This window comes from Cebus imitator, unplaced genomic scaffold (genome assembly GCF_001604975.1).
Source record: "Cebus imitator isolate Cc_AM_T3 unplaced genomic scaffold, Cebus_imitator-1.0 Scaffold565, whole genome shotgun sequence".
NCBI classification, from domain to species: domain Eukaryota; kingdom Metazoa; phylum Chordata; class Mammalia; order Primates; family Cebidae; genus Cebus; species Cebus imitator.
This window is the reverse complement of record NW_016107880.1, coordinates 440,008-449,319: the sequence shown is the minus strand read 5'-3', so window position 1 is coordinate 449,319 and position 9,312 is coordinate 440,008. Positions and strand designations below refer to the sequence as shown.

At 39.8% G+C, this 9,312-nt stretch overlaps 1 protein-coding gene across 4 annotated transcripts in view; it reads left to right on the top strand.

Moving 5' to 3' along the window:
* The window catches only part of DLGAP1 (DLG associated protein 1), a 980,899-nt gene that overhangs the window by 571,111 nt on the left and 400,476 nt on the right, over positions 1 to 9,312 (top strand). The gene's annotated exons all lie outside the window — the stretch shown is intronic.

Below are 9,312 nucleotides of genomic sequence, written 5' to 3'. Positions count from 1 at the left end.
GAAGGAAGGAAAGAAGGAAAGGATGGAAGGAAGGAAAAGATGGAAGGATGAAAGGAAGGAAGGAAAGGAAGAAAGGAAGGAAGGAAGGAAAGAAGGAAGGAAAGGATGGAATGAAGGAAGGATGGATGGAAGGAAGGAAGGAAAGATGGAAAGTATGGAAGGAAGGATGTAAGGAAGGAAGGAAAGAAGGAAAGGAAGGAAGGAAGGAAGGAAGGGAGGAAGGAAGGAAGGAAAAGAAAATACGGTTTATATATTAAAAATTGAACACTCTTCAGTCTTAAAAAAGAACAAAATGTTGGCACTTGCAACAACGTGGATGCATCTGGGAAACATTATGCTAATAAGGAAAGCCCAGCACAGAAAGACAAATACTACACCATCTCACTTAGATGTGGACTCAGAGTGGAGCTCATAGAAGCAGAAAGTAAAATGGTAATTACCAGAGCCTGGGGGAAGGGGGAGGTTGGGGTGATGTTAAAGGATACAAAGTTTCAGTTAGACAGGACAAATAAGTTCTGCAATCTTCTATAAAGCATGATGACTGTAGCTAACCTGTGCTGCACTGTTCTTGAAAATTGCTAAGAGAATAGATATTGAATATTCCCCCACCCAAAAATAAAATAAAATAAAATTACCTATCCTAGGGAAAAGAAAAAGCCATAGTGACAATTGGAAGGGCTTTTCATTAAGGCAGCGTTGGTGAGTTGTTACGAAAGTAAAATGTAATCAGTTTTCAGTGCAAATTAGTGACAGGTTTCCCATTTGTCATTTATTTCAATACTATCCTTCTGGTTTCTGTTTGGAAAAGTATATGTTATCCTTGTAATGTTTCATGTCATGTTCCTTGCAACATCCACGCAGTGCTTCTAAGCTAGCAAGACACGTAGTTGTAGATTAGGGAGATGACATAATTTTCAGCCATAGTATATTCATATATAGAAAGCTAAGTAAGGAGTGAAACTTCCGTCAGCAGAGATTTGATCTCTTGTGAAATTTTAAGTCCCAGAGCATCTATATTTGAATACAGACATAGAAAAGTAATTGTTCTCTCTCTTCTTATATTAGCATAGAAAGTAGATAAGGTAAATATATCCTTCTTAAGGAAAATTCAGAAATTTTTTTATATTCCATTTTGAGTGATAAATAGAAGCTATGTTTAATAGAAATATTTACCATTTTATCTGTAGTTCCATAACAGCTTCCTGCAAAGAATTCAAAATATCTCTTTCTAGTTGGGCATGGTGGTTCACACCTGTAATCCCAACAGTCTGAGAGGCCGAGGTGGGAGGATTGCTTCAGCCCAGGAGTTCAAGATTGGCTTGAACAAAGTGAGACACCATCAAAGCAAAATTTAAAAATTAGCCAGGTGTGGTGGTGCATACCTGTAGTCCTAGCTACTCAGGAGGCTGAGGCAGGAGGATGGCTTGAGTCCGAAAGGACAAGGCTGCATTGACTCCATCCAGCCTGTGTGACAGAGTGAGACCCTGTCTCAAAACAAAACAAAAAACAGTCTCTCTTCCTGCTAAGGAATCCTAATGAAGAAGTAAAGACTGTAGAACCACAACTGGAACAAACTGAGATCATCTAGTTCAGTGGTTTATTTTTCTTTCTTCAGCTGCAGAAACAATTTTCAAATAAAAACTTACACAGAAGGCCTGATCTATAAACAGGTTATGGTTCTGGATGGAGCAGAAAACACAGAGTTCCCCCAGCTTGGCTTCCCCCAACCCCAACCCTTCCCAGTCAGCAAAAGGACTTTTTCAAATCACAATTCTAGCCCCACTTCAAACTCTTTTAGAATCAAGGAAACAAAGACTTGGAAAGAAAATTTAACTTGGTCAGACTCACCTACCCGGCCCTGGTGCTGAGGCCTCAGTGAGTCAGGACCCTTGTGGACACACCAGCCTCCCACAGCTCCATGTGTTCTTGTCAGAGGCATGCCCCATCACCTCCCTGGCCTGGCATTTCTCCAGAGCACTTGTGACCTGTCAGATATTTATGTATTTATATATTTAAATATGTTTATTCATCTAACATGTTCACTCTGTTTATTTTCTGTTTCTTCCACTAGGCTGTAAGCTTCTTGAAGAAAGGGCTCTGTATTTAGTTTGTTCCCTGAGCTGTCTCCAGCACCTAGACTAGTTCCCATCTCATAGTAGGTGCATATTAATAGTACCTGGAAGAATAAACTTCCCACATTAGGCCTCATATTAGGTCAGCCTCTCCCACTAGATTATGAGACCCTAGAAGAAAAGAACAAGTTTCATTCATTTGCATTTGCCTCACAGAACTTAACACAGTAGGTGCTCTGACAACAGTTATTGATGTGAATTGAAGTTTTCTCACCTAAAACAATAAAATATATAAAGTAAAGTATTAGAGTTGTTGGGAGAACAAGAAACCTTCTTTTGGTTTATTAAAGTTGAGATATCCATGCAGAACAGATTAATATGTAACAAACTTTTATTTCCAAAATATAAATCAGACTAAGAAGAATAAATCCTTGGTTGTTTCTTGGGGCATTAAATACCATATATCAGCAGTTTCAAAACTTTAGTGCATATCAGCCTGAAGGGCTTACTAAAGCACAGTTTTTGGTTCAGCAGGCCTTGAGTCTGAAAATTTGCCTTCTAACAAGCTCCCAAATGATGCTGCTGCTAGGGGTCCAGGGACCCACTCTGATAACCAGCTGCCATTGATTGACTTTTCACTGCTGTATGCTAATTTGACATTAAGTAAATATTCAACCTCTGGCACATGCTGAACCTGTAGCAGCTAAGTAGATGTTATCAATTCACGTCTTTGGCAGCCCAGCTTCAATAGGAGAAGAAGGAGAAGTGCTATGATTCAGTAAAAGGAATCAAGTCTTGTTTATTTGAGTTCCTGCTAAATAGCTCACAAAAGAGCCGTCAATCAGCTCATTAGAAAACTGGCTTGGATTGCCTTTCTGTAGGATTGAAAACTTATGTCATGCGCGTGCTGGGTGATTCAATTAACTAGAGCATACCATGTCACCATATACCCCGCAATGAGACATATTCTAGTCACTCAACAACTTGAAAGTGAGCAAACAACTTCCTACTTATTCCAAATGTTCTAATCCATCTACTGACAGTCTAGGGAATACACTTCTCCTGATAATCATATAAAATGACAGTTCTAGTTATGAGGGTAAAAGAAGAAACCTTTAAATAAGGATCTAATCTTGATTTATTTGTATGACTAATACCTCTATTGCCTTCCCCTACCCTCAGTAAAAGGGTTTATTTAATTTATTTGAGATAATTTATGCAAAATCAATTCATTCAACAAATATTTATTGATTACAGTTGATAAGCCAATCTGTGCAAAAAGTAATCAAACATGTATAAGATCGAGACTTCATACGAAAAAACTGCATCCCAAACATGGCTGGAGATAGATGCCCAGTTAATGCTTTTGTCCTCAGGGAGAACACAAGTTTACCTGATAGGCATTTACCATTTAAAGCTTTCTCATAGGAATTTGCTCTGGCTGTACTCATCTAAGTGTTTCTCCACTCACAGCTGGAGAAATTAAACTCTAGAGTGTTTAAATGTCTCATCCTCCAGTAATTCGTGGGCCAAAACCAGGATTAGAACTGTGACTCCTTCTAATTCCCAGCAAGCAACGATCTTTACAGGTTTTATAGAAATCTCGTCCCACCTCCACTCAACCCTCTCTGTTGGTGGCTCATGTTTTTTTAGACATTGTTGATGTCATCAGAAAGATCCCTATTCTAATTTTCTGCAATATTTTTATATATTTAGAAAATGAGGTATCCCTTTCCAATCCTTTATTTCTGTCCAAGAAAGGAGGTGAGTCACTCCATTGAAGCTTGCTACAAATACAGCTCCATAATCAACTTCCCCCGGACACCGCAAAGGCAGGCACTAGCAGATGGCAATGATTCCTAATCGCCAATTTTGCCCTTTTGCCAAGCAGCCATTTTTAGTTTTCATTGTTCTAGAGTTCACTAAGAAGATGGAAAAATTTCAGTCCACCTGAGGTCACCTCCCCAAATGTTTCTGTTTTGTCCTAGCTAAATGGCTATCAAATTTAAATTGGCCTATAGAAAGCAGCAGGTTTTAATGGATGAAAATTTTGGTCTCAGACTACCTGTTTATTTCCTTAAATCCAGACACCACTCTCCATGCATTGCCTTAAATCATCAAATTTCTCTCTCTCAATTTCCTTTCATTGTGCAATGGATAATAATAATAATACAGAAATTGCCAACAAATATATTACCTTCTCACTACTTTGAAAATGGAGGCGTAGGAGGAAAGCTATCCTCAGTTTAGTGAGATAAAACTCCAAATGACTGCTTTTGTGACTCTTTAGCATTTGAATGATGATGTGATAGTCCACATGATCATTGGATAGAGGATACTTTCATTATTCCTCAATATTAGCTAGGGATACTCGGTCGCCAACAGCAGGTATTCGTTTTTGTAATCCAGCTATTAACTTGTAAAAGTTTTTAATCATGAAAAAAAAATGGCAAATAGTGACTTCCTGTTCCTATGCTTCTGGGAAGGACACTCTCAGGAGCTTCTCATTGAACCCACGAGAAATAACGCTAGATCAAGAAAGCTGCAGTTTTATCTGTGTGATTCCTGAACTTAAATTGACTTTATGCCCTTTTTGGCCTTAGCCCACCTGCACCCAGGTGAATAAACGGCCATGCTGCTCACATAAAGCCTGTTTGGAAGGTCTCTTCATTCAAAGCATGCATTTTTTTCAACATTTGGTGCCGAAACCCGGGACGGGGGAGCTCTTGTGGGAGACCAAACCCCCTTCCCTGTTGTTGTGCTCCTTCCATGAACAGATCTACGTACCGACCTGAGGTCATCAGACCAGCCCACAGATGCACACCACCGGTTATTTTGACAGGTATGTCAGGCCTCCATCTGCAAGCCTGGAGCCTGAAAGTCTGAAGTCCTGCCTGCCCAGGCTGCTGTCTCCCACCCCCTGCCTGCATTCGCCATTGTCCCTGATTGCCCAGCAGAGCTTCCCCACTGCCCAGCAGAGCTTCCCCACAAGCCCCTCACCCAACCCTGCCGTCTTAACTGTTCTTATGATAATGTAAATACCTCTCACCCAACCCTGCCATTGTAACTGCAGGTATACTCCTTGCCCCTATCCCCCACCACTGTAACTGAACTTACTCTGCAACACCCCTGCCCCCCAAAAAACTACCCAAACCTGTAAAACCAACTCCTATCCCACTGCCTTTTGCTAATGCCCTTTCGACCTTAGTCCACCTGCACCCAGGTGAATAAACGGCCATGATGCTCACACACAAAAAAAAAAAAAAAAAAAAAAAAAAAAAAAAAAAAAAAAAAAAAAAAAAAAAAAAATAGAAGGTGGGGAGTGTATTTTTTCTCAAAACCTCAAAATTGGTTAAATATATTATCTAGGCAAGAGAAATTTTTATATGTAATATCTAAATGGAGTTTTCCAGAATTCTAGGTAAATAGAAAGGGAAAATTCATTGAAGGTGTCTTTTAAGATGGGCAGTGAACAGCAACCAAACCCCAGTGTTCAGCACACCAGAAGGACACCAGAAATAGAGCATGTCTAGGATCCCTGCTGTTCAAAAAATTTTCTATCTGTTCACTGTTGTACTATTTATTGGAAGAACCAAGAGAGTTTTTAATTTAACTACTATCTCAGTGAAATAAAAGTAATTATCATCACTAAATAAGAAAAAAAATCAAAAGCAAGAAAAGAGCTCTATCAATAGTATCAGCAAAATAGTATCTAGTGTTCTTGGGAGTTACTACTAGACAGTCAGTCCCTTTGGGAACACAGCTCGAGACTTACAAATCACAGTTAATGGTTCCCAATATGACCAGTGGCATTAATGTGGCACAAAAGTGCAGGTTAACTTTATTAACTGTCAAAGACTGAAATCTTAACTTTAATCACTTGGTTTTGGGGATCTTGAGTCTTGAATAAGGGAACTTAGGTGCTAAAAACCTGTAGGCCGTGACCCTAAGCAGTCTTTCCTGCCTGTGGTATAAAATCTCACTTAGGAAAATCTTCAGCAAGTCATTTCAACTGTTTACGACGGAAACTACTTTTACCAGCCTTTGCCTCCTATCATTAAAGGCTGTCATGGCAATAAACACTCAGGTCGTTTTTGGTATAAAATTATCACTGTTCTTTAGATTTTCCAATGTAGAGAAAAGTTCGTTTCTAACTTATGATTCTAAATATCACCACCATATTTTTATAGAGCATGCTTTGTTTCTACTGATTTTGGCAACCCAGGCCAGAATTTTCAAAATACAAACTATGCCTAGTGACCGGAACAGTAAAGAGGATGAATGAGGCCAGACTCGGTGGCTCACACCTGCAATTCCAGCACTTTGGGAGGCCAAGGTAGGTGGATCACTTGAGGCCGAAAGTTCAAGACCAACCTGGCCAACATGGAGAAACCCTGTCTCTACTAAAAATATAAAAAATTAGCTAGGCATGGTGGCACATGCCTGTGATCCCAGCTACTTGGGAGGCTGAGGCAGGAGAATGGCTTGAACCCGGGAAACAGAGGTTGTAGTGAGCCGAGATCATGCCACTGCACTCGAGCCTGGGCAACAAGAGTGAAACTGTCTCCAAAAAAAAAAAGATGAATGAGGTGTCCTATTACTGTGCTGTAAGCATTTTACAAACTGAAATATGTAAGTGTTTGCCTCTTAACAACATTTATTATTCTAGATTTTAGGAACATGCTAGCCCTGGCATGATGCTTCAAACACATTTTTGTAGGCCTATTACTTTTTATATAGTTTACTAAAAGTGTATTATAATGAATGCAAAATTGAATGTCACATGCTAATCTTATCGTCTTAATGGTTTATTTCTCTCTTCTTAAGAATGGCAGATAAACATATAAGCAAGCATACATAGCAAATCTATTAAAAATACACATGGCTGTCTATGGCAGTGGCCACCAGCCTGAACTACAGATCAGAATCAAGAGAACATTCTGAAAATACAAATGGCCAGGCCAAACTCCAGGCTTTTAAGAATGAGGGCCAGAAATCAGTAATTTTCCAAGAATACTGATGAAGATCCTGAATCACAGCCAGCCAAATTTAAGAGAAAATTTTTCTCTTAAAGTTATGCACTATTTTTGAGATATTTAATCTATTAAACTATGAGTGCATAGTTTTAGTCCTATATGACAACCACCTCTAAGTGATACATCATGAGATTATTTATACATCCTAAATATGCCACATTCAGAATCGCGCATATATCCCTCTCCCCCATTACACCGTCTCTTTGTATACTGTGTTCTCATTTTGCCCATGAGCCAAGTGAACAGGGAATTCTGTCCGACTGTTCAGTACAATGCCTAGAACATTGGCACTGATAACTGTTAAAAATAACAGCAGGAATTGCACATTGCTTTCATACGCCAAACATTTTTCAGTGCAGGTATAGCAGGTTGGAAAATTTACAGTCACAAATCATATGTGCAGGAGCATAACTTTTTATTAGTTTCTACAACTAAATTAGACTAAGCTCTTAAGGCTCCAATTATAGTCAACACGTAGAACTCAAAATTCTGCTGCCGTGAAGGCTGTCTCTTTAGATAAATATTTAATGAAACTGAATATTCTTCCATTCTGCTGCGAGGCTCACTGAGCATCTTGGGTAGGTTATGTCCTCACAGCCTGGCCTCTCTGGCCTCTGACCTGCGGCTCATCCCTCCTGGTCATTGGCATCCGCTGAGAGGTACCCTGGCCTTCAAGTCTTCTATATGGCCAACTGTTGATGTTACCTGTGGTCTCTTTCACAGCCTTTGATCTTGAAGTGGGTGTACCTGTGTCCTCCATGCCCACCCACATACCTCTTCCTGCATGTTTACAACTCCTGGGGAATCTTCACCTCTTCCTCCCTCCTCTAGCCAAGAACTGAGGGGCTCTCTGAGGTCACTCATCCTGCACATCAGCTCCAGCCTGAATCAAGCCTGCACTGGAGGTTTCTATTACAGGCTTGCTGTCTTCACCAGCTTGGAATTCAGGCAAGAAATCTGGGATAGTTTCCATCCATATTTTATCTGAGTATTTCTATTGCCACACCAGGTATTGACCCTAGGAGGTGGTAGGATGAGATATGAACCTTCTAGTGGCACCAGTCATTGTTTATAAACTGTTTTATAAACTGAGGGTCATGTGTTCATGGCCAGCATTTTTAAATGAAATAGAAGAGGATACAGGCTAGGAAAGATCAAACTGGGTAGACTATATTGCTGTAGTGCTTTGATTTTCCTAATACTTTATCAGGAAGTAAACTACAGTCCTCTGATTTGGGGGATATTGGTTCCAGGGCCCTCACCCTGGCCCCACTGACACTAAAATCCATGCATGCTCAAGTGTCCAATATAAAATCATATAGTATTATATTTACATGTAATTGCATATGCATATCCTCCCATATAATTTAAATAATCTCTAGATTACTTATAATACTTAATACAACATAAATAATTGCTACACTGTATTGCATTTTATTTGTATTACTATTATGGTAACTGTTGTTTTTTAAAAAACATTTTCATTCCAAGGTTGATTGAATCTGTGGATGCAGAACTCATCAATATAGAAGGCTAATGTATATATTTTTTACTATATTTCAGACTTAAAAAATGATCAGAAACTGTGAACTCTAGTTTCGTCCCCTTTAAGCCCTTCTGGTCACCCAATAAGTTATCTCTGACTTTCCCAGTAAGAAAGCACTCCTGTGGAACGACCCTTGAGCTCTCTGTTCTCTATTTTGTAACTATGCTCTGAGTCCTTCAGACCTAGGCTGTCTCTGGTGTCTGGTCCGCCCAGTTAAAAGTCAAGATGTTCTTAACTACTGTGTGAGAGCTGAGGAGGCTTTTATTCCGTAGCCTTTTGTGTCCTCGCCGCCCTGGGGCAATGAGCCTCACCCTCTGGTCTAGTTTTACTGGTGAAGCACTTAGGGAACCAAGAAAAGTAAAATAGGACAGAGAACAATTCAAAATATACTGCCACACAGAAATGGGGTGCTTTTCTAATACATTAAATAAGCATTTAAAAATGTTTAGACACATAGTAATGATTTCCCTAAACTGTTTTATTTGTGCTGGTAGTCAGCTTTTATAAAGGTTAAATTAGAGAGCCTTTTAAAAATACTTTCGCCGGGCGCGGTGGCTCAAGCCTGTAATCCCAGCACTTTGGGAGGCCGAGGCGGGTGGATCACGAGGTCAAGAGATCGAGACCATCCTGGTCAACATGGTGAAACCCCGTCTCCACT